Consider the following 26,369-nt stretch of genomic DNA (forward strand, 5'->3'; position numbering starts at 1 on the left):
TTCAACTTACCCACCCATCGGGCAAGACAGTCAATGTCTTAACTCGAGTGGCCAAGCGCCAGCTTTACTCCCTAAACACCAACCCCCTTCCAGACCTTGAGGATGTTTCGGTAGTCTGAGACTTTCCGGATGTCTTTCCAGGAGAACTGCCAGGTGTTCCACGTGACAGGGATGTCGAGTTTGTGATAGACCTTGTTCCAGGAACCGTTCCAATTTCTAGAAGACCCTACAAGATGGCACCTTTAGAACTAGCCGAGCTTAAGAACCAACTCGATGAGTCCTTGAAAAAGGGTTTCATCCGCCCTAGTTCCTCTCCTTGGGCTTGCCCCGTCCTCTTCGTCAAGAAGAAGGATGGAACGGATCGAATGGTTGTAGATTACCGACCTGTCAACTTGGTCACTATCAAGAACAAGTATCCGCTTCCCAGGATCAACGATCTGTATGATCAGCTCGCTGGATCCTCAGTCTTTTCCAAGATGGATTTGAGGTTGGGCTACCATCAAATCAAAATCAGAAACGGGTACATTCCCAAAACGGCCTTTGTTACTCGTTATGGCCAATACGAGTACACCATTATGTCCTTCGGTTTAATCATTGCCCCAGCCACCTTCTCTCGGTTAATGAACTCGGTCTTCATGGAGTATTTGGATAAATTCGTCGTAGTATACCTTGATGACATACTCATCTACTCCAAGAATGAAGAGGAACATGCCGAACATCTATGGCTGGTATTGACGAAACTTCGAGAGCATCGCCTTTATGCCAAATTCTCCAAGTGTGAATTTTGGTTGCCAGAAGTGACCTATCTAGGCCATGTAATCTCTGGTAAGGGTATTGCTGTCAATCCCGAGCGAGTTCAAGCTATCCTTGATTGGACTCCACCTGAGACGGTCAAGCATGTTCGGAGCTTCCTTGGCTTAGCGAGCTACTGCCGTCGCTTCGTCGAGAATTTCTCCAAGGTTGCTAAACCTCTAACTGAACTCCTCAAGAAAGATAAAAAGTTCGAGTGGACTCCACAGTGCGAGTTCAGCTTTCAGGAACTGAAAAGACGCCTGACATCTGCTCCCGTACTGGTACCACCAGATTTCTCCAAGGACTTTATTATCTATTGCGACGCCTCGCGACAAGGACTAGGTTGCATACTCATGCAAGATCGTCAGGTAATTGCCTATGCTTCACGGCAATTACACCCACATAAGGAAAACTATCCCACACATGATCTAGAGCTTGCAGCTGCAGTCCATGCACTCAAAACTTGGCGACATTACCTCCTCGGTAATCGTTGCGAGATCTTCACCGATCAACAAAGTTTGAAATATATCTTCACCCAAACGGATTTGAATCTCAGGCAAAGACGTTGGGTCGAGTTGATCTCGGATTATGACTTAGGAATAACTTACACCCCGGACAAAGCCAATGTCATGGCTGATGCACTAAGTCGTAAGTTCTATTGTAACAACCTGATGTTACAACAAAGTCAACCACTTCTCCATGAGGAATTTCGTAAGCTTAATCTTCACATTGTTCCTCGAGGTTTTCTATCCACCTTGGTGGCGAAACCTACCCTTATGGATCAAATCATAGCTTCCCAGAAGCGTGATAAGGGCATATTTCGGATTAAGGAAAACATTGCTAACGGAGTTGCTAAATGTTTTTCCATGGATGAGCGAGGTGCTATCTTCTTCGAGAACCGTTTGGTGGTTCCCAAGAGACAACATCTACGCCAGTTGATCCTTAAGGAAGCTCATGAATCCCCTCTCACCATTCATCCCGGTAGTACTAAAATGTATCAAGACCTACGCCAGAGGTTTTGGTGGACTAGGATGAAGAGAGAAATCGCTCAATACATTGCTAATTGCGATGTTTGTCGTCGTGTTAAAGCAGAGCATCAACGGCCTGCTGGCACCCTTCAACCTTTGGCTATTCCTGAGTGGAAATGGGATAAAATCAGTATGGATTTCATCACTGGGTTTCCCAGGACCAAGAGAGTGAATAATGCCATGTTCGTCGTGATCGACCGTCTTTCCAAAGTAGCCCACTTTCTACCTATTCGTGAGAGTATCACCGCTAGCCAGCTAGCTGAGTTATACATCTCCTGAATAGTGTCACTTCATGGTGTCCCATTGGAAATTAACTCAGACCGGGGGAGTCTTTTCACCTCTCGATTTTGGGAAAGTTTCCAAAATGCTATGGGAACTCGTCTCTCTTTTAGCACCGCCTTCCATCCTCAATCAAGTGGTCAAGTAGAGCGAGTCAATCAAATTCTGGAAGATATGCTCCGAGCTTCTGTCATCTCGTTCAGAATGGGTTGGGAGAAATGCCTTCCATTCGGGGAGTTTGCTTATAACAATAGTTATCAAGCTAGCTTGGGCAAGGCTCCTTTCGAAGTTCTCTATGGACGAAAATGTCGAACGCCTCTTAACTGGTCAGAAACCGGGGAAAGACAACTCTTTGGCCCGGATATGATTCAGGAAGAAGAAGAGCAGGTTCGCGTTATTCGTGAGAAATTGAAAACAGCCCAATCTCGTCAAAAGAGCCAATATGATCGTAAACATAAGCTCATGACTTTTGAAGTTGGCGAGAAGGCTTACCTTTGGGTTACTCCGTTAAAGGGAACCCATCATTTCGGTATCAAAGGCAAATTGGCTCCTCGCTACATCGGACCCTTTTGCATTCTTGCCAAACAAGGAGAAGTTGCCTACCAATTGGAACTACCTTCGCATCTTTCTAGAGTTCACGATGTCTTCCATGTTTCTCAACTCAGGCGTTGCTTCGCGAATCCTATCCATGGAGTGGACCACGAAACGCTTGATCTACAAGATAACCTCTCATATCGGGAATATCCCGTTCGTATCCTTGATCAAGCCGAGCGTACCACTCGACGTTATAATATCAAGTTTCTCAAGGTTCAATGGTCACACCATTCCGAGAAAGAAGCCACTTGGGAAAGGGAGGATCGTCTTCGACTCGAGTACCCCACCTTCTTCCCGGAGGATCCTAAATCTCAGGACGAGATTCTTTTGAGTGGGGGTGAGTTGTCACACCCTAGCTAGTTCAAGCATTAGAGTGTGCATCATGTTTAAATTCCTCTTAAATTTGAAATGGGGATGACAGAACCCCCAGCACCCCCCTGGAACAACTAGGGTTTACTAAAAACTTTTTCAATGAACCTGAAATGCCCTTCTAAAAAGCCCACCCTTTTTGTTTTGGGTTAAAACCCCTGAAAAAAATGGTGCACATTTTTCTAGGACATCTAAGGTCATTGGATTAATCCTTATAGTATTTGCATTTGGGCATTTAAATACTATAAAATATTTTAAATGCTCAAGTAATCATAAACTAAAATTTTTGCTGTTGGATATATTCTAAGCAGTGGCCATGATTAATTTTATGATTTATGGTAATGCCCTGGCATTTTTAATAAAGCCCTGAAGTTACAGAAATAATAGAATAAATAAAAAAACAGAAAAGGAGAGAAAGAACAGGGACTTACCTGGCGCAGCCCACCAGCCCACCCGGCTCGGCCCAGTCCACTGGCCCTTGCCAGTCATCCTCCTCCTCTCGCCAGGAGGACGAGGAGCGCGTGGCCGGCGCCCACGGCCACACGCCGGCCACCTCCTGCTTCCGCCGACACCCTGGAGGCGTCTACGAGTGCCACGCCGACCCCCACGTCTCCCTCTCTTTCTTCCCACTCTCCCCGTGGCCTCTCACCCTCTCTGGCTCTCTCCCCATCTCCCTGCCGAGCGCAGCCCTCGCCGCTGACAAGCTCCACCGCCGTCCATTCGTTGCCTCATCATGCCAGGAAGCTCCGCCGTCATCGACTACATCGAGTAGGCCGAGCCCTGAGCGCTCGCTCGCCCCGGAGACGCTGCACCGAGCTCGTCCTCAACTCCGGCCACCGGAGATCCCCTTCACCATCCCCGCTGCATCAGCTCATCCCCGACCTCGCCGACTGCCTCGACGAGACCCCCGTGAGCTCAGCCACCTCCCCACCCTCTCCATTCTCTCTCTCGAGCCCTGTAGCGACCGCACGTAGCTCACCCGCACGCACCGCCACGGAGCTCGTCGCCGACGAGGCTCCGGCCACCCAATGGCCGCGCAACCCTGTCCACTAGTCCTACCGCACCCCTAGGAGCCAAACGCACCAAACCACGCGCCTCCCCGTGCCCCCTAGCGACTAGTTCAACCTCACCCGAGCTCCGGTCGCTGCCAAACTCATCGCCGCCGACGTTTCCGGCCACCCCAGCTCCACCCACTGCCACCACTCGACGTGGCTTCCTCCCCACATCACGTAGATAGTCTCCGCCGTCCTTTTGGTCGCCGGAGTGCAAATCCCGCGCTGCTCCGCCGCGTCTGGCCTCGCCGGCGGCTAGACGCCAGCGAGTTGACCCTGTTTGACCCTCGTGTGGGCCCAGGTTGACCCCCTGAGTCTATGACAGGTGGGGTCGGCCTACTAATTAGTTTAGGATTAGTTTTAACTAATTTTAATTAGTTTAGTCACTGACATGTGGGCCCAGGCCCCACTGACAGTTAATTAGTGTTAATTTAATTCTGTTAATTAGCTGAGTCACTGACAGACATGGCCCACCAGTCAGGTTTGACCTAGCCGACCCAGTTGACCCGCTGACGTCACACCTATGTCATGCTGACGCATTAATTCAATTACTGGATTTATTCTTTAATAGGAAATTCCAGAAAATAGCCAAAACTTCTCAAAATCATAGAAAATCAACCATAGCTCCAAATGCAAAGATTTATATATGAAAAATTATCAAAAAAATTCAATCTATCCATCTGTAATGGTTTCATGCATGACAAAACAAGATAACCTTGCTGTTTAAGCAAAACAAGATAACCTTGATTCAAATGGGTTCATTCCTTTCTGTTTTAGCTTGCATTAGGCCAAGACACATTCATTTTGCCATGTCATAGCATGCTTCATATTGTTGCATATTGTCATGTGTTGATTATGTTCGGTGTGTCTTTCATGGTAGGTTCTGCCTCCGAGGATAACCCCGAGTATCCGTCTGAAGGGCAGTACCCTACTACCACTACAACAGGCAAGCAACCCATTGATTATTCCGATACAAACCCATGTTCTCGCTTCTGCTCATGTTTACTGCATTAAGACAACGCGATTCAAACTGCTGTGTGCTACGGTAGTTGAACCCTTATCCTGTGCATGACCTGTCATTGCCACAGTAACTAGATGAAACCCACTAGCATGTGTAGGAGTTGATTGAGCCATGTATGTGATTCCTACCTTGCTATGCCTGCTATGCTTAGAGTTGTGTCAGGTCTGGTTCATCTGGGTGATGGGCTAGAGTGCAATGATTATGTCGGTAATGTGAGGGATGTGTTGAACATGTTTTGGTAAAGGTATCGATGAGAGGCCATGTAGGAGTACATGGTGGGTTGTTTCATTGAGGCTGTCCATAAGAACTGAGATCTGTATGCGTGATTTAAGATTCGGCTACTACCACACATTGGGCCCTGAAATATGACCCCGCTCGACTTACTGACCCCTCTCGCCCTCTGTCCAGGAGTTGCAACTAGTTTCTGGTGTTTGTAGGTTATGTGTTGGCGGCCGTGCGTAGCGCTGACCCTAGGGGTGGGCTATGATGCGGTAGATACACTGTGGCCGGGTATGCCGGCGCCCGTTTGGCGTCTCGGGACTCTATACACATCGTTTGGGGCCGTTGAGGACACCCCGGCCAGATTTCCTTGCGGATGGAACCTGAATAGGCGATGAACCTGGACTAGAGACTTGTGAGGTTAGTCAGGTCGTGGTCTACACCCACGTCGGTTTTCGCTTGAAGTCTGCCGAGCACATGTCGTGTGCAGACGCTAAGTGGTGGAAACATGTGTGACGAAGTACACCCCTGCAGGGTATAAAACTATTCGAATAGCCGCGTCCGCGGTAAATGACTACTTGGTTGGCTATACAGTTCATAGACAAGTTAATGGATACTACTAAAAGACTCAAGATAAGTGTGAGTACCGAGGATGGCCCTCTCGTAGGATGACGAGGGAGGATCCCCGGTGGAGTATTGTGTTGGTGAGTAGTGGACTCGTGTGTCAAAACTATTTTTACTAGTGGAGTCTCGTAGGATAGCTTAGCCAAGAGTCAAAGCTGGCTTGCTGCAATAACTCCACCACCTTCTTGAGAATGAGCATGTATAGTAGGTTCTGTTGTAAGACTTGCTGAGTACCTTTGTACTCATGTTTGCTTAATTACTGTTTTCAGACGACAACACCGCCCCCTCCGATGGGTTCTACGTAGACCTTGATGTCGACGAGTGACTAGCCACCCAGGTGGTGATCCTAGCCATGGAGGGCCCTATGAAGATAGACAGGCTTCGGAAGCCTTCTTGCTTTCTAGTGTCTGTACTCAGACTATTTACTTCCGCTTGTGCTTGTATGCTTGTATGACTCGAGTGTCGGGTCATGTGACCCCTACTTGTATGAACATGTTATGTATGGCTCCCTGGAGCCTTTAAATAAAGTACTTGAGTTGTAGAGTTTTGTTGTGATGCCATGTTGTATGTACTCATATCGGGCATATTGTGTGTATGATTGAAATGCTTGGTATGAGTCGGATCCGACAATCTAGTTGTTTATCCCTGGCAGGCATTCTTATGGGGAAATGTAGTCTAGTGTTCCTCGAGCCATAGTAGTCCGCTACAGCCCGGTTCACCGGAGTCCTGCTAGCCCGGCACTACTGTTCAGGACACTTGACTGGCCGGCATGTGTTTCACTTCGCTCCTATGTCTGTCCCTTCGGGGAAATGTCACGCGGTGACATCCGGAGTCCTGCCTAGCCTGCTACAGCCCGGGTTCCCCGGAGTCCTGTTAGCCCAGTGCTACAGCCTGGATTCACTTGCTGATGACCCACATGCTCGATGTGATTCATGTATGCCTGTCTCCATAGGTCTGTGCCGCTTTGGGTTCACGACTAGCCATGTCGGCCCGGGTTCTCTGTCATATGGATGCTAGCGACACTATCATATACGTGTGCCAAAAGGCGCAAACGGTCCCGGGCCATGGTAAGGCGACACTCGTGGGATACCGTGCGTGAGGCCGCAATGTGATATGAGGTGTTACCGGCTAGATCGATGTGACTTGGAATCGGGGTCCTGACAACATCTTTTTTCTTTTGCATATCACATAGATCAACAAAGCTATTCAGATGAGTAGCGGCATCTTCACTGGGAAGGCCGGCGAATTGATCTTTCATAACAAGACTCAACAAAGCAATATTAATTTCACAAGATTCAGCATCGGTAAGAGGAGCAATCAGAGTGCTAAGGAAAGGTATTGGTGAAGTCACACAATTTAGTAGTATCTTGAGCCATCGCGACAAACAAGCAATCTAGCACACGAGCAAACAAGAGCAAACGGGCAAAAGAGGCAAACAGAGAGGGAGGATAGAGAGAGAGAGGGTGAATAAAACGGCAAGGGTGAATTGGTGGGAGAGGAAAACGATAGGCAAATGGCAAATAATGTAATGCGAGAGATAGGGATTGTGATAGGTACTTGGTATATTGACTTTTGCGCAGACTCCCCGGCAACGGTGCCAGAAATCCTTCTTGCTACGTCTTGAGCTTGCGTTGGTTTTCCCCGAAGAGGAAGGGATGATGCAGTAGAGTAGCGTAAGTATTTCCGTCAGTTTTTGAGAACCAGGGTATCAATCCAGTAGGAGGCCACGCTCAAGTCCCTCGTACCTGCACAAAATGATAGCTACTTGCAACCAACGCGATTAGGGTTTGTCAAGCCCTTCACGGTCACTTACGATAGTGAGATCTGATAGATAGAATATTTTTGGTATTTTTGATATAAAGATGCAAAGTAAAAAGTAAGGGCAAAGTAAAAAAGCAAAGCAATATTAAAGTGATGGAGATTGATATGATGAGAATAGACCCGGGGGCCATAGGTTTCACAAGTGGCTTCTCTCAAGAGCATAAGTATTCTACGGTGGGTGAACAAATTACTGTTGAGCAACTGACAGAATTGAGCATAATTATGAGAATATCTAGGCATGATCATGTATATAGGCATCACGTCCGTGACAAGTAGACCGAAATGATTCTGCATCTACTACTATTACTCCACTCATCGACCGCTATCCAACATGCATCTAGAGTATTAAGTTAAAAACAGAGTAACGCCTAAAGCAAGATGACATGATGTAGAGAGATAAATTCATGCAATATGAAATAAACCCCATCTTGTTATCCTCGATGGCAACGATGCAATACGTGCCTTGCTGCCCCTTCTGTCACTGGGAAAGGACACCGCAAGATCGAACCCAAAGCTAAGCACTTCTCCCATGGCAAGAACTACCAATCTAGTTGGCCAAACCAAACAGATAATTCGAAGAGACTTGCAAAGATAACAAATCATACATAAAAGAATTCAGAGAAGATTCAAATATTATTCATAGATAGACTTGATCATAAACCCACAATTGATCGATCTCAACAAACACACCGCAAAAATAAGATTACATCGAATAGATCTCCACGAGAGAGGGGGAGAACTTTGTATTGAGATTCAAAGAGAGAGAAGAAGCCATCTAGCTACTAACTATGGACCCGAAGGTCTGAGGTAAACTACTCACACTTCATCGGAGAGGCTATGATGATGTAGAAGCCCTCTGTGATGACGGCCCTCTTCCGGCGAAGCTCCGGAACAGGCCCCAAGATGGGATCTCATGGATACAGAAAGTTGCGGCGGTGGAATTAGGTGTTTGGCTCCTGTTCTGATCGTTTGGGGGTACGTGTGTATATATAGGAGGAAGAAGTACGCCGGAGGAGCAACGAGGGGCCCACGAGGCAGGGGGCGCGCCCTGGGGGGGCACCCCCCACCCTCGTGACCGCCTCTTTTGTTCCTTGGAGCAGGGTCCAAGTCTCCTGGATCACGTTCGGTGAGAAAATCACGTTCCTGAAGATTTTATTCCGATTGGACTCCGTTTGATATTCTGTTTCTCCGAAACACTGAAATAGGCAAAAAAACAGCAATTCTGGGCTGGGCCTCCGGTTAATAGGTTAGTCCCAAAAATAATATAAAAGTGGAAAATAAAGCCCAATATAGTCCAAAACAGTAGATAATATAGCATGGAGCAATCAAAAATTATAGATATGTTCGAGACGTATCAGGAGGGAGCGGGGCTAGGGTTTAGGGTGGTGTTTGATCCGAGATTTTTGGGGGAGACACCGATTTATACATAGAAGGAGCTAGGAGGCTCCAAATTGAACAAGGTTTTTGGCCACGCGATCCTGATCGAACGACTGAGAGGATGGAGGGGGTTTTGGTGGGTTTTGGGCCACTTTGGAGAGGTGTTGGGCAGCAACACACACGAGGCCTTTTCGGTTCCTCGGTTAACCGTTGGAGTATCAAACGAAGTCCAAATGGCATGAAACTTGAGAGGCAGTCTACCGGTAGTAAACCAAGGCCGCTTGGCAAGTCTCGGTCCAATCCAAGAAGGTTTAACACCCGCACACGAAAAGAGGTAGAAGGGAACACCGGATGTCATAGGAGCGCCGGAATGCAAAACGGACAACGGGGAAAATGCTCGGGTGTATGAGACGAGCACGTATGCAAATGCGATGCACATGATGACATGATATGAGATGCATGACAAGACAAAAAGCACAACGAAGACAAAACCCAACAACGAGGAAATAACATAACTTAGTGTCGGAAATGGCAAGAGTTGGAATACAAATATGGCAGGTTACATACAGGGCGTTGCAATAAGAAAGGGATAAAGAGTTGGCTTACAATCGCCACTTCACACAATACATAAATATAGAATTACATCATACAGAATACAATCAAGGTCCGACTACGGAACCAAATAAAGAACGACAGCCCCAAATGCATAGATCCCCGATCGCCCCGACTGGGCTCCACTACTGATCAACTGGAAACGAAACAAGACTACGACCAAGATCTTCATCGGGCTCCCATTTGAGCTCAGTTGCATCAACTGCACTGGTATCATCGGCACCTGCAACTGGTTTTGGAAGTAATCTGTGAGGCACGGGGACTCAGCAATCTCACACCCGCGAGATCAAGACTATTTAAGCTTATGGGTAGGAAAGGGTAGTGAGGTGGAGCTGCAGCAAGCACTAAGCATATATGGTGGCTAACATATGCAAATAAGAGCGAGAAGAGAAGCAAAGCAGCGGTCATGAACTAGAAGTGATCAAGAAGTGATCCTGAAACTACTTACGTCCAAGCATAACACAAGAACCGTGTTCACTTCCCGGACTCCGCCGGAAAGAGACCATCACGGCTACACACGCGGTTGATGCATTTTAATTAAGTTAAGTTTCAAGTTTTCTACAACCGGACATTAACAAATTCCCATCTGCCCATACCCACGGGCACGGCTTTCGAAAGTTCAAAACCCTGCAGGGTTGTCCCAACTTAGCCCATCACAAGCTCTCACGGACAACGAAGGATATTCCTTCTCCCAGGAAGACCCGATCAGTCTCGGAATCCTGGTTACAAGACATTTCGACAATGGTAAAACAAGACCAGCAAAGCCGCCCGATGTGCCGACAAATCCCGATAGGAGTCGCACGTATCTCGTTCTCAGGGCACACCAGATGAGCCCTCCGTACAACTAAAACCAAACCTCGAGTTTCCCTGAGGTGGCGCTGCAAAGGACACTAGTTCGGACCAACACTCAGAGGAGCACTGGCCCGTGGGGGCTTAAAATAACGATGACCCTTGAGTCTGCAAAACCTAAGGGAGGGTATATGGTGGTAGGTAGGCAAATGGTAAAACCAAGGTTGGGCCTTGCTGGAGGATTTTTATTCAAAGCGAACTATCAAGGGGTTCCCATAACACCCAACCGCGTAAGGAACGCAACATTAAGGAACATAACACCGGTATGACGGAAACTAGGGCGGCAAGAGTGGAACAAAACACCAAGCATAAGGTTGAGCCTTCCACCCTTTACCAAGTATATAGGTGCATTAAAGTAAACAAGATATAATAATGATATCCCAACAATATCCATGTTCCAACATGGAACAAACTTCATCTTCACCTGCAACTAGCAACGCTATAAGAGGGGACGAGCAAAGCGGTAACATAGCCAAACAACGGTTTGCTAGGAAAGGTGGGTTAGAGGCTTGACATGGCAATATGGGAGGCATGATATAACGAGTGGTAGGTATCGCGACATAGCAATAGAGAGAGCAACTAGCAAGCAAAGATAGAAGTGATTTCGAGGGTATGGTCATCTTGCCTGAGATCCCGCAAGGAAGAAGAACAAGTCCATGAAGAAGACAAACGGACGTAGTCGAATGGATCCTCACAAATGCGACGTTATCGTAACTAACCCGAAGAAGCAACACCGGAAATAAGCAAGCAACATAGTAAACAACCATCACATAAACATGGCATGATGTGCAAACAAGTATGATGCATGTCCGGTTTAATGAAGCATGGCATGGCAAAGTGCACAAACAATCCTACAAATTAAGTGGAGCTCAATATGCAACTCCGTTGCATATTGATGGAACACCACATGACTTATTTAGTTCACTCTCATTTAGGTACCCAACAATATTAAAAGTTGTTAAACATGGCAAGAGATGAAGCATAATAAAACTACCTAACTAGGCAAGTTTAAATAAGGCCGGAAACAACAAACAACAAGTCCGGAAAAATCCTCATGTGCAAAATATGGATTTGGTACTGTTCTGCCCTAAACACAATTTTAGAGTTATTAACCATGCAAAGTAATGCCACCATGTAAAACTATGCAATTTTCTACCCCATTTACATATAAATATTATTAAGTTTGGAGTTACGGTTAAATAGTTATGAATTAAAGCATTTTAACATGGCATAGGAGCAAATTTAACCAAAAAGCATTTTAAACATGTCAAACATTCATGAAAGTTGCAAATTATTAATCTACACAAAATTCTAAGCATTTTTCATATATAGATCATTTTAAACCGATGCACGGTTATTTAGTTATTAAATGCATGAAGCTCAGGGGTTTTTCTGCAAATCTGGCGTTCTCTGGAGAATCCTAAAATCGCAACACGGGAAAAAAGGTCTACAGGCCGAATCTGGAGGGGCTGGGTTTCTCACCGTGGCACTTGGGCCGGCTCGGAGCAGTAATTGGGCCTGGCAACGCAGCTGCCTGGCGGCTGGGAGGCCCACGCGGGCGAAGGGAGATGGGCCTGTGCGGCTGCGTTCAATGACTCGAACATATGGAGCATGGACTCAGCCAACGGCGAAGACGGACTTGGTGTTGGGGTCGTCCTCCTCGCGAAGCAAAAGCAGGGGAGGCTGGCGAGGTCCTGGACGCAACGCGGGCACTTGACGACGAGGCAGGAGACGCGGGTCAAACGAGGCGGCGCAGGAAGTCGAGCAGGGGAGGCTCGGCTGGCCGCGGGAGATGGAGGCACGGCAAGCTGGGGAGGTCTGGCCGTGGAGATGCGCAGGTGAAGCGGACGATGCGAAGGTCTCCGGCGGCGTTGAAGCCCCAGGCGGCGGCGCTGAAGATCCGCGGCGGCGGTGCTGGGACTCTAGCGAGGAGGAACCAGGCGGAGGCGGGGGGGAGCAGGTGCGCGACATGGAAGAAGACCGTCGCCGTGTCCGCAAGTCACAGGGAGGTATGGCTCCGGCGGGCTGGGGATGGTGACGAGGTGCAACAGGGCAGCTCCCGTAGCCTCCTCATGTTCGCGGGGTCCTGCAGGAGTTGCGGCTTGCTGCAGGTTCAGTCGCTGGCGACGACGGCGCCATGGAGGGAGGAGCAAGCGGGAGCAGCTTGACGATGGCATGCTCCTCTCCTCTGGATCGAGCGAACCAGGGGCACGGCCTTGATCCCGTCCGGATCGAGCAGAAGGACTGCAGGTTCGAAGCCGAGAGAATCTTTGGATCGCGGGCGCAGGCAGCTGGATCGATGAGGAGCAGTGGAGAGAGTCGGTTGGATCGGTGGGGAAAGAAGGGATTGGGGTGGATCCCGAGAGATTTTGAGTGGGTGGCGGCAGCTGATCCGAGGAGGGGGAGGCTGTAGGTGGCGGCGGCTAGAGGGGACAAACCTCCTAGAATTTAGGGTTTGGTCTATAAATAGACAAGGAGGTCTATACATAGCAAAAACAGATTATTTTAGGGCGGTTAGGTCCCTCCGATCGTAATTGGACAGTACGAGAAAAATAGGTTAGGGGGCTCCAACGAGAAAACGATGATACTTAATAGATGTTTGGGGATGATCCGGACCCAATGATGACGACTGCCCGGGGCGGGTCCGGGGAAGTTTCGGACACGCATGCGAGGGGAGCCGCGGGCTGACGAGAGAGGTTAGGTTGGGCCTGGCGGTAGGTAGTGGATGGTGTAGACGGTCTAGGGAGGAAAGAGAGGGAAAGCCCGGTAACAGTTTTCGGAGACCGAAAATGTCCGACGATTTGACCGACTATATTGTCGCTATAGTTATCCGTTGGGGCGTCAAACGGACTCTGAATGCGATGAAACTTGGCAGGCGGCCTACCTACACTATAATAAGACCGCATGCCAACTTTCAACCCATTCCGAGAACATTTTCCGGCCACTTATAAAATAATATTTCGGACGTGCCGCGGGCGCGTGCAAGTGTGGTTGGGATCAGAATGGACAACGGACGGAACTGGGGGAACCCGGACGGATGCAAGTTCTGAAAACATGCAGATGCAATGCGGTTGATGACATGGAAAGATGCAACACGCAAGCAAATGACATGGAAAAGACAGCGAATAACTGGAAGACTCCTGGCGTATCGATCTCAGGGCGTCACAGCCCACTCTTCGGCGTCAAGCCTACCTCCACTGCCATTCCCAACACACGGCGGCCCACACCTGCCGTCTTCGTTTGCTCGCCAACGACCCTCGATGCAGTAACCCTCGCCTCTCCTGTGGTCCAGTCGGGTTTGCATTAAGAAGCCTATTAGTTACTGCTCTCCATCGCGGTGAGGCATATTTCCTCATAATCCCTCTTCCAATTTTGTTCCATATGTTCCCAAATTGGCTATAAAATAACGGAGAGCGTATATATGTTCATTATCTACCTTCCTTACTACATATAAGTTGTATTTGTTCCAATAAGTTACTGCCTATTTACAGATCATGGGCGCCCGAGTCACACAAACTTAACAAATTAGCCGTACATTTTCTAAATTATTACATGGCATGTTTAGAAAGCTTGATACCAAGTTTTTAGTTTTATGCTTATCCTCCTTTCCCAAGTTCCGCATGTGTTCACTGTAGATGCCAAGTAGCAGCGACATCACTCATTCAGGCGATGTATGTTCATCTGATTCGGACAACCCTATGTCTTCAGCAGATTGTGAGGGATCAAGTAGTCTTGAACGGGATAGAGCTACTGCAATTACCCTTCCGGTCAGGACACGGAGGAATGCTCCAAGGAAGCCCACACACTAGCCTAAAGGTGTATATGAAGTAACCGATATTGATTTAATGCCCTGGGCTCCAACTAAACCAGATAAAGCACGCATGAGGTTCAGGAGTGTGTGTGTGTGTGGATGCAGGGCAAGGCTCAACATTAATCTACCGGGGATTCAGAAGGAAGACACAGAAACACGGCGAAGGATAGTCCGGGAGATCATGGATCACTTCAACGTTCCAGAGCAGTAGAGAATGCAGGTGGAACACGCTACACTGAAGAAGGCTAGGGATGCTTGGAGAAACTGGGAGCACGTGTTGTACAAGAAGTACTTGAGTGAAGGCAAGGACCCAATCCCCGCAACCCCCAAAATTACAAAGGCAGACTGGGCAGAATTGAAAAGGGTCAGGGCAACTCCAGAGTTTGCTGCGAAGAGTTTCAAGCAATTGAAACTTTAGAAGAAGAACATACACCCCACCGTATGGGTGTGGCAGGATACTACGGCATGAAACTGATATGGGAACAAGAGGACAAAGAAGCAGTAGCGGTGGGTGGGAGTCCGGCCTTTAGTGTAATCAAGGGCGAACGCGCCAGAGACTACTTGCGGGCACATGCAAAGAGGCGTGATGACGGAACTTATTACTTTGAAAAAGCATGTGACGCCAAACTGTATGAAGTGATGGTAGAGGCTTCCAAGATCCCTGGAAGGTTCTACAGGAACTCAGGGCCATGTGACATTCTGTCCATTGCTCTAGACACAAAAGAGCCTCCTGGTCGTGCAAGGGGTATAGGTGTTAATGTCCCGCACAAGAGGGCTTTCACACTCAGCAAAGAAGAGAGGCTCAACATGAAAAAAGCGAGGAGTGAAATGAAGCAGAATGCATTGTTTGAAAAGTTGAAGAAGGAGATTTATCCGGCTGTTTGAAAGGATGTTGAGGAGTCAATGATGATGATGCAGAAGACTCTAACACTGACAGATAGCCAGCAGATGGGAGGGGAGGCGAGCATGGATGATGCTGCTTATTGTGCGACAACAGTGCACAAGAGTAGCTGTGCATCAGCTGACCCCGGCGACACTGAGACTGCAGCTTCTCGTGATGATGCTATATCTGATCTATCTGGAATGAAAGACAGACTAAAGAGTGTGCTTACACATTATGAAGGTACATTAAAAAGTGCAATAGCCTGGGTTTGTCCACCCTTCTTGGAAGATGGCCTCTTCTTGGATAATGTGCCATTGATGCCGGGCTATGTGAAGTGCTACGTGACTGAAGTAAAGCCTGGATTCAATGAATTTGCCCTGAAGAAAGCCTGGACCTTGGGAGAAACACTGTTACATCACATCCAGTGGCCACGAAAGGAAATAGAGTTCATCGATGAGATTACTGAAGCCCTGCCAAGAGCAACCACTGTCGCCCTCAACCGGTGATGCTCTCCTTGCCAGAGCAGCTCTCGTGGGCTGATGCATTAACCTGTGATCAGCCGAACCGACTTTGTGGCATACAGGCCATGTCATCCTCCACTGCAAAGCAGTCAGTGGCAAGGCCTACATCTGTTGATGACGCACCACCGGTTCATATGTCGGTCGCTGAAGCAGTGGGGGGAGACCCAGCTGCAGCACATGCTCAGCAGACCAACCTGGTGGAACAGACTGCTAAGCAGTCTGATGCTTTGGAACCACCTGCTAAGCAGTCTGTAGGTCCACAACTGACTGCTCATCACTCCGTCGGTCCGCAGGCGCGTGATCAGCATACCAATGCGTCAGCACTTCCTGCTCAGCAAACCAATGCGTTGGCACAGCCTCCTCAGCACACCGACAAGTTGGCACCACCTGCGCAGAAACCCGACATAGCTTCCACGCATGGTCAGCAGTCCGATGCCTCTGCTCCTACAGCCCAGCAGTCCATCACTGTAGCACCGCCAGCTCAGCGGTCCGGCATACATAAACAGTCTGCTAAGAAGTCCGCCCAAGCTTCACCGTCTGCTCGGCAGTCTACCGTGCAGGCAACCAGACGTTCTGCCAGAAATGCTTCAAGTACCAAGAAGGAAGTGGCCAAAAAGGCTACACCCATGACCACGAGGAAGCGCAGCGGGAAAGTGAAGAGGAAAGAGAACGATTGCCTCTTACTTAAAGCACTCATCGCCCAGAACCAAATTAACAATAGCTTGTTCAAATCGGGGAGTAATATTATTTCTGACGCCATGGATGATGAAGACGTAGAATTGTTGCTTGCTAAAAGAAAAGCAGACGTACTTGAAGTACGCAATTACGTCCATGGCCAGCCATTTCTTGTTGGCGAATACTTTGATGACTGCAGCTCCAGTTGCCGCAAGTTACATGAATATTGCATGCATCAAATGTCAGAAGGTCATCACCACTTGCTAGTCCACTACAACAGAGATCATTTCCGACACGATGCTGGTTCCATCATTGTGAGTTTCGAGGACTTACATCTCTTCTTCAACTTCAACGTGCTCGATGCCACTCTTAGGGGATTGAACGCGCAGAGAAGACAAAGTGAGAGTGTGTATTTCATAGATCCTGCATTAGCAAATGGCACATCATTACATGAAAAGGACCGACGGGACTGGGTCGTTAACACGGTCGTCCGTATCTTCGAAAACACGTGAAGGGTAAGTCAAGTAAACAACCACGCATACAATGATTGTCTTCTAGATTTCGACATCATTCGTAAGTTCATGGCTTTCTTAATATGTAACAATCACTAGATATTGGTATTCATTGTTCCAAAGAAGAACACAGTTTACTACATCGATTCTCTCAAAGAGTCAACAAACGCTCAGGATCTGACGCATCTTCAGCAATTCCTGGATAGGTATTGAATTCTATGATGTTGAAATTAATTTGCATCCATATCTGGTTCAATAATTGATGTTGCAAAAATTCATCATCATTTGCAGTGTGCTCGCATTGTGGGAAACTAAAACAAGGAACCTGTTCAAGAGGAAACTACCTCTGCAGCACGAGATCGTTTCTCCAGTAACACACTGAAATACATTATTTTCAGAAAAATTTATCCAACAGTCTGCAAATACCTTTCCTTACGCTAGTAAAATGTTCAAGCTTCTAAATAAACCTCTTTCTATTTTGTCCAAAGAAAAAATAATACATCTAACACCGGTTAGGTTGTTCCTAACAAGAAAAATACATGACTAATTCTGTACAAAAAATTTCAGTGTCCTCAGCAAGAAGCAGGGACCAACTTTTGTGGATACTATGTTTGCAGACACATGATATCCATCGGCAAATCTGCTGATAGTTGTGACGATCCTCGCGAATTAGTACCAGTAAGTCCATCCTAATTAATATCTTCTACTCCACTCATATGGCACATTATGATCTTAAAAATACTGCAGCTCATCTTAAAACCGAGGACCCCTGAACCGCTCCCGGCTAGTAAATTGCTGATGGTTCGGAGATTTATCAGCGACTTCTTCCTGGATCACTACATCAATCCCACTGGTGATAATGAAGATTTCAGCATGTCTTCTCCTGAAACATTGAGTAAGAGTTAGGCGCTAAACATATAACACATGGATCCATTGTTTTTCATCTGATGAGGTTTTCGTATTTCGTACACTATGATTAATTATGTAATGCATATATGTGTGGACAAATCATTGGAATTTAGCTACCATATGTTCAATTGCAATTGTTGCGAAATCTGATGAATGTTCTTCCTATGGACACTATTTGTTCAACTGAATATTGTGGCGAATTTGCTTTTTGCATGCCGATTCAAAATGGGATATTTATGTTTATTTGTTAAATTGAATATTGTGGCGAATTTGCTTTTTGTGTGCCGATTCAAAATGGATATTTTTGTTTTAACCTGGCAATTGCTCCGCACACGGTTTAACTAAATGAGTGTGTGCGATCCATGTTGGAAAGCATACATCAATCGTATTGGAACCGTCGGTGATACATAGCAGATCGCAAATGATTCGCAGCGCTACTACGTGTGCGTAGGTTCTCTAGAACCATTTGTGATATCACATTATCGCACACGAGAACTGGGAGTAAACCGTGCCCAATGCAAAATACAATCCTAGTCATATTTTTTAGGAAACGTGTGGGATCCCAAACGAAAAGCACACGTCACTCTTGCGGCAACCATCGGTGATACCTAACAAATCGCAAATGGTCTGCAGCACTTGTATGTGTGCGAAGGGGCTCCTGAACCGTTTGTGATAGAACATTCTCGCATATGGTAATGGTTGGAAAACGTGTGCGATGGAGTCTAGCATGGCAGACGGGTTATGCAGAAAACTCGTGTGCGATAGGGCACAAATCACACACAGTTCATATGTTGGCCCGTGTGCCTTACATACTGTTTCCCAAACGGTGCGTTACAACAGACCGTATGGTTTCACTGCGTCATTAGAAACGCTTCACCACCGATACCACATGTGCGAAAGAATTTAATGTGTGCTGCATCGCACACGATTACATTTTGGAAGGCCTCTGGATCACTGTTCCATATCCGCGACGGTTTCTGGGTCGTGTGGGAAGGAAACCCTATCGCACACACTCACTTGGCGACGGTTCCGAAGGCCGTCGCGGAAAGGGGTAAAAACCGTTTGTTTAGGACCGACGCGCACCAGTGTCAGGTGAACCCTGACACCTTATTAATTGATCCCTTTTGACTATGAACACTTGTATCGAATACTTTCTGTTCATATCAAGTACACTTCAAATTCAAATACCTTCTAAACTATTTTGAATTCAAATTCAATTCAAACTTCATTCCATTATAACTTGGATTTTAGTGCTCTTATTCCATTCATTCTTTTTGAAAATGAACCCTTATGTCATATGTGATCTGTTAAATACCACGTGTGTTTCTCCATATACTTTTGGCTCCATTCCTTAGTATGTCAAATATAAGCTTGCATACCAATATTTCTATGTCTATTAACTCTCTGGAGCTAATTCCTATGTCGTCCACCTTATGGCACCATGCATACCTATATTATATATTAAGCCTATATGTATTATTCTTGTCCAACCTTGCCATATTTGTTTTGTTGCTCTTTTGGTTCTTCTGAATGGCATGGTTATTGATTTGGTTTCCTTTATTTGCGATGGATTACTCGGAGCATGACGAGTAGTATTATCAGGATTGTGAGTGCGACGATCTTCATCAAACTTACCAGGCAAGTTACACCTTGATCATCCTTCAACCTATTATTTTTATATGCATGTAGTTATATATATATATATCACATCACTATATTATGCATGTGTAGGAATATGCTATTGCTATTAAGATGTAGCTAGTATGGCCTTATTGTAGAACGTGGTAGTGTATTCTTGCTATGCTATGTAGACGGGGATTGGTTCGTGTATTTATCGAGATTATGTGAGGACTATATATAATATAACTTGAGTAAAAACATCATATATAATTCACCTCTGGACGGAAAGGGTTGCATCATGGTTTCTTGTTCCTTTTCTAAGGGCATGGACCATGGCTAAGTGTGCCCGAATGGTATTGCTGGGTGGTTTCAAGAACATCATGGTTTATACCCTTTGAATGTAAGTGGGTGACGTCCAGGCTCAAAAAGATCAGACAGACTTAGTGACTAGTAGTTTCCATGTGCAGCCACTGGCTAATATGGCCTCTGGCTTAGTTGATCAGTTGTGGAGACCATACCCGGATGTGCCAGCAGATATAGTTATGATAGTTGGAATGGGCCTCCTGTGGGACTAGGCGATTGCTTCTGAAAGACTTTGTCTCAATCTTTGGGTTGAGACCAGTGGGTAAAGTGTACATACCTCTACAGAGTGTATAAACTAATCATGATTAGCCATGTCCCCGGTTATGGACAAATTTGAGCCACTATGCCATTACAGTTGTTGGATGATCTTGACAGACGATACTTTAATAAAATTTGAGTGGGAAACTTAATAATGGGTATAGGTTGGAACTGGATTTCCCAATTCAACCATGTATATTTAATTGTAGCAAGACAAATTCAAAATTTAACTATTATATTATGTAGTTATCAAGGAAGAAAATAGCTTTATGCAAAACATCCACTACATTATCCTCTTGATATACCTTGCATGTAGATGTAGGTCTGTTATATCATTCCTTGTGTGACTTGCCAATACATTCAAAGTATTGACCATTCGTGGCTGCGACGTGTCATTTTGCGGATTTTATAAGATGAGTGAGTGATACGATGTAGGGTTACGATGTGTATACTCGACATTTGCGTGTGGTGTTGATGGACTTCATGAAGATTTTATTTGCTTTTCTGCTAAATTTTGTTGTATGCTAGCTTGAGCTATGCAGGTATGTATTATATTAAATTCTGGATCTACGATGTAATTAATATTACGACATGTGGTTTTATCTTGATATTTCATCTTGTACTGTGTGTGCTAGCTATTGATCCAGGGACTAGCACAGTGAGCACAAAGACATCTAATCTTATCAGGTTTGGGTCGTTACAGATGGTATCAGAGTCCATGTTGACTGTAGGTCATAACCCTTAGAATGGACTAGGAAAAACCATAGGAACAATTTTTTATCACTTCTTGATCTCTTACTATCATACTCGTATTTCTCATATACCATTCATATTATAAACTTCTCATCTTGTCTTAAAGTAGCTGGCCATCCTATAGTAACCGCATTCGCCCCTGTCACTGAAGATGTAATGTTTGGGAAGCAATGCTACAATGAGGAGTGAAGGAATTCCAGAAGGAATTATTTTTGTGCGACTCAAGAAAGACTAAGTTTTAGATTGCTAGGTGATCTTCATGGTTAATTTAGATGAGAAGGGCAAATGTTAGATTCAGACCACCACTACTGATCCAAGTTTGATAAATGATTCACACATAGTATGATGAGATCATATCTTTTGTGGATATGACCTTACCTGTAGGATTTGCTTGTGTGGTGTGACTTTTGTGCTCTTTATTGATTGATGTTGTGTGATGTGCTCTACTATTTGTTTTGCGAATAGAATAAGTTACGATGTTTAGACCCCTATCTATTAGTATGCTTCAAGATTCAAGAATAGCAAGCTACGAGAAGACTTGGTATTATGAAGATTTCTTCTTTGATGCAAGACAGAAGCTACCTACATTGAAGACCTTGAAGATACAAGATTTCCATATACGTATATCGTTACACACGTCTTGTGAGCTGTCAGTGTGTTTTTTTACTGACATCGCACGTCAAAATTTATTTTTGAAACTAGTATGATGATTGTATGGGTATGCGTATCTATGTCTCTCTCTCTCTCTCTCTCTATATATATATATATATATATTCTAACTCTCCCTACACTCAATACCTACACCGAAGGAGTTACTACATTGCTTGCAAATCCCGAGAATGGAGTGAAGATGGATGCAACCTAGGGGTGAGTTCAAGCTAAACCACAAGCCCAGGATACGCCAAGAAGCAAGCACAATCTTGATGAAGGAAGAAACCTGGAGGAAGCTAAAGTGCATTAGTAGACATTTTATGGTAGTTGACGCAACCTTGAGAGTTCAAAGGAACGATAGATTGTTTTGTTTGGCATGTAGAACCAATGGATTATTCGAACCCAGTTCGTGAGTAAGAGAAGTTTCTGCAATGCTTGTGAGGATGTCCGAGTGTTAGAAATCGAGATTTCCTGAACCATATAAAAGGTAATGATTTGGGTGCAGAATGGATTGATCACCATGCCGACTTACTCTTATTATTCGCTCTTGCTATGTGGGATGGTTAATCTAGAGTGATTTACCTATTTAGAGAGACGATGTTGTTAATCCTGAACCATAAAATGGTATGACATTTCACCCCTTGTAGATGCACCTGTTGCCAATAGTAGGTTGTACGGTGAGAATAAACAAAGACTCTTTTCCGCTGGAGCCATTCTTGATGATCACCATGAGAGTATCGGTATTTGTTTAGTATCGGCACAAGACCTGTGAGCCATGAAGTTACAATATATGGAAGATCACTCTTTTGATAAGGGATTTAGAATTTCAAAGGAGTGATAGACATATGTGTGAAGGATTTCATCGAAGGAGCAACATTCTTGAAGACCGGTGACTCTCATTCTAAGGGTGGTAGCACCCGAAACTCTCGGATTGGCAACGGATATATAAGGAGGACCCCGACCCTAGCCTTTTCTTTCTAGCCTCATCAAATCTTAAGGACGAGATTCTTTTTAAGGGTGGTAGAATTGTAACATCCCAAAATTCTAAATTTTGGAAAGTTAATTATTTAAATAAGATTTATTTAAAACTTGCTTCTGTTGATTAATGTTAGCTAAATTTGACTAGGATTTGAAACTTTTGGACCTTTCTGAATAATAGATGAGAGGGAATAAAAGGACTTTCCCAATTTTCCATTGGCGTCTTATTTTGGATTTAGTGAATATTCAAAATATTTCCAATCATTAGAGAGGATGACGTGACTTCCTCAAAGAATAATATTGGTGAATAATTTAATATTCTCCCATTTGGATTTTGAATATTTAAAATAATTCTAACTTAGAAATTTATATATTGCGAGAGAAGGTAATATGACCGCTTCAATATTAATGAGTTGGATATGTGTTAAATGTTATTTGGATTTTCTCAGGAGTTCAAAAATATTTCGTGGGACATTTTATAAGTGTCAAATTAAAGTTTGTGAAACTATTATATGTATTTTATATAAGTATTTTGAACTGGAAAATGTTCACTATGTTGTATGTAACTATATTTGTTTTTGTGGATGTTCTGATATTTTTTTAGAAAATGATTTGGATCGTTTTTGGAGCCAAAATCATTTGTGTAAAAAAATGGATTAAAACCTAAACTTATCAATCCAAGCGCGGCCCAGTCTTTATTCCCCGCTCACGCGTGCCAGCCTCAGCAGCACGCCCAGCAGGCCGAGGCCACCAGGGCCAGCGCAGTACCACCTGCCAGCCTCTCCCCTCATTTCCACTTCCACTGACGCGCGGGACCCGCCCAACCTTCTTCTTCCCCTTGACGAACTCCCGAACGCGCACGCCTACGCACCGAATCGATCTCGCCGTGCGCCGACACCACCTCCCCCAATCTCTTCGAGCCTCGCGCACCCGAGCGACCCTCCCTCAAACCCCTCGTCGGATTCCCGAAACTTCTGCTCGTGTTCTCCCGCGGAATCGATCGCACAGTCCATGCCAAGATCCACCGCAGAGCCAAACTCTGGCGAGCGAATCAGCCATCTCCGGTGATCCCCTCGACTTTCTGAGATTTGCTTCTTCATATACGCGTTGTTGCCCCACTCCTTGATCCTTTTGTTTTCCCCTGGAAGCGCCGAACGAGCTCTAGAAGAAGCCCCGAAGGCCACTGGCGCCAATCGCCGCCCCCTGTTCATCCGCTACCGCCGTCGATTTAGGACGCACCGGGGAACTTCGACGACTCCCCTGATTCCGACGTGCCACGCCTAACCTCTCCGTGCACTTCCCGAAGTCAGAGAACCACCGGAGGAGCGCCGCCGCCTACGCCCGAAGCCGCCGCCGTTTTCCCCCTGCTGATCACGGGCGCACAGGAAGCCCCTTGCAGCCAATCCTAGCACGACACGTCGCCACATGCTACAGTAGCCTCAATTCAAAATTATGTTTTTGGATAGATTTTCACCAAAAAAATTCGTTTAGCTATATCTCGTGCTCTGTAATTCCAAATTGAGCAACTCTTTCTCCTACATGTTGACCAAATCAAATTCAAATTTGAATCTTCATTTGATCATATCAGGTGAACCCTGACACCTTATTAATTGATTTCTTTGCCTATGAACACTTGTATCAAATATTTTCTGTTCATATCAAGTACACTTCAAATTCAAATACCTTCTAAACTGTATTGAATTCAAATTCAATTCAAACTTCAGTCCATTATAACTTGGATTGTAGTGCTCTTATTCAATTCATTCTTTTTGCAAATGAACCCTTATGTCATATGTGATATGTTAAATACCACGTGTGTTTCTCCATATACTTTTGGATCCATTCCATAGTATGTCAAATATAAGCTTGCATACCAATATTTCTATGTCTATTAACTCTCTGGAGCTAATTCCTTTGCCGTCCACCTTATAGCACCATGCATACCTATATTATATATTAAGCCTATATTATTATTCTTGTTCAACCTTGCCATATTTGTTTTGTTGTTCTTTTGGTTCTTCTGAATGGCATGGTTATTGATTTGGTTTCTTTTATTTACGGTAGATTACTCGGAGCGTGATGAGTAGCATTTATAGGATTGTGAGTGCCACGATCTTCATCAAACCTACCAGGCAAGTTACACCTTGATCATCCTTCAACCTATTATTTTTCTATGCATGTAGTTATATATATATATATATATATATATATATAACTAGTATGGCCTTATTGTAGAATGTGGTAGTGTATTCTTGCTATGCTATGTAGACGGGGATTGGTTCGTGTATTCATCGAGATTATGTGTGGACTATATATAATATAACTTGAGTAAAAACATCATATATAATTCACCTCTGGACGGAAAGGGTTGCATCATGGTTTCTTGGTCCTTTTCTAAGGGCATGGACCATGGCTAAGTGCGCCCGAATGGTATTGTTGGGTGGTTTCAAGAACATCACGCTTTATTCCCTCTAAATGTAAGTGGGTGCCATCTAGGCTCAAAAAGATCAGACAGACTTAGTGACTAGTAGCTTCCATGTGCAGCCACTGGCTAATATGGGCTCTGGCTTAGTTGATCAGTTGTGGAGGCATTACCCGGATGTGCTAGCAGATGTAGTTATGATAGTTGGGATGGGCCTCGTGTGGGACTAGGCGACTGCTTCTAAAAGACTTTGGCTCAATCTTGGGGTTGAGTCTAGTGGGTAAAGTGTACATACCTCTGCAGAGTGTATAAACTAATCATGATTAGCTGTGTCCCCGGTTATGAACAAATTTGAGCCACTATGCCCTTACAGTTGTTGGATGATCTTGACATACGACACTTTAATAAAATTTGAGTGGGAAACTTAATAATGGGTATAGGTTGGAATTGGATTGCCCAATTTCAACCATGTATATTTAATTGTAGCAACTCAAATTTAAAATTTGACTATTATATTATGTAGTTATCGGGGAAAAATTAGCTTTGTGCAAAACATCGACTACATTATCCTCTTGATATACCTTGCATGTAGATGTAGGTCTGTTATATCATTCCTTGTGCGACTTGCTAATACTTTCAAAGTATTGACCATTCGTGGCTGCAACGTGTCATGTTGTAGATTTTATACGACGAGTGAGTGATACAATGTATGGCTACGATGTCTATACTCGACATTTTCCTGTGGTGTTGATGGACTTCATGAAGATTTTATTTGCTTTTCTGTAAATTTTGTTGTATGCTAGCTTGAGCTATGTAGGTATGTATTATATTAAATTCTGAATCTACGAGGTTCGGGTCGTTACAATACTGTACATACATCCAAGCACGGGAGAAAGAGGAGAGACGTTGCATTTTTCTATTCCTTCAATCAATCAATTAGGGAACTTCGGTTCCATCTTTTTGGCTTTCGCAGCACCGTCCACAATGGTTCCCACCGATGCCAAAAGCTATTTTCACATTTGGCTACTACTTGGTTTTGCTCCTGTGTGCTATCTATACAAATCTCAATTATATTGATCTAAAAAATTATAGTATCAAGATTAGTAAAAAGGAGGTGATTTTGCCGCGTGGATGACCGGGGGGGGGGGTCTGTTGGGTTCTACGGTAGGGTGCGTCGACTGCAAATTAAAATTTTTCTAGGCACAAAACAAGCAAGAACATGCCATGGGAGATGGATCACAAATCGTTACCACTAGACGCACATTGCCGTGCAGCGGAAGAAGAGTTGGGGCAGCGCATCTGCGTGGATTGTCTCCTCCTCGTCCGATCTCCCTTGAACAGCCGGTCGTCGGTTCCCACGTACAGGTTCGCTGGAG

At 45.3% G+C, this 26,369-nt stretch overlaps 1 long non-coding RNA gene across 1 annotated transcript; it reads left to right on the forward strand.

Moving 5' to 3' along the window:
- The first annotated feature begins 23,368 nt into the window (after positions 1–23,368).
- Positions 23,369–24,153, forward strand: LOC147970820 (uncharacterized). The gene is made up of 2 exons (XR_015603268.1): positions 23,369–23,635; positions 23,720–24,153. It is a non-coding gene; the product is annotated as an uncharacterized LOC147970820 (long non-coding RNA).
- Positions 24,154–26,369: the final 2,216 nt, after the last annotated feature.

Source organism: Triticum urartu, chromosome 5A (assembly GCF_056163025.1).
Source record: "Triticum urartu cultivar PI428250 chromosome 5A, HENAU_Tu73, whole genome shotgun sequence".
Lineage (NCBI taxonomy): Eukaryota > Viridiplantae > Streptophyta > Magnoliopsida > Poales > Poaceae > Triticum > Triticum urartu.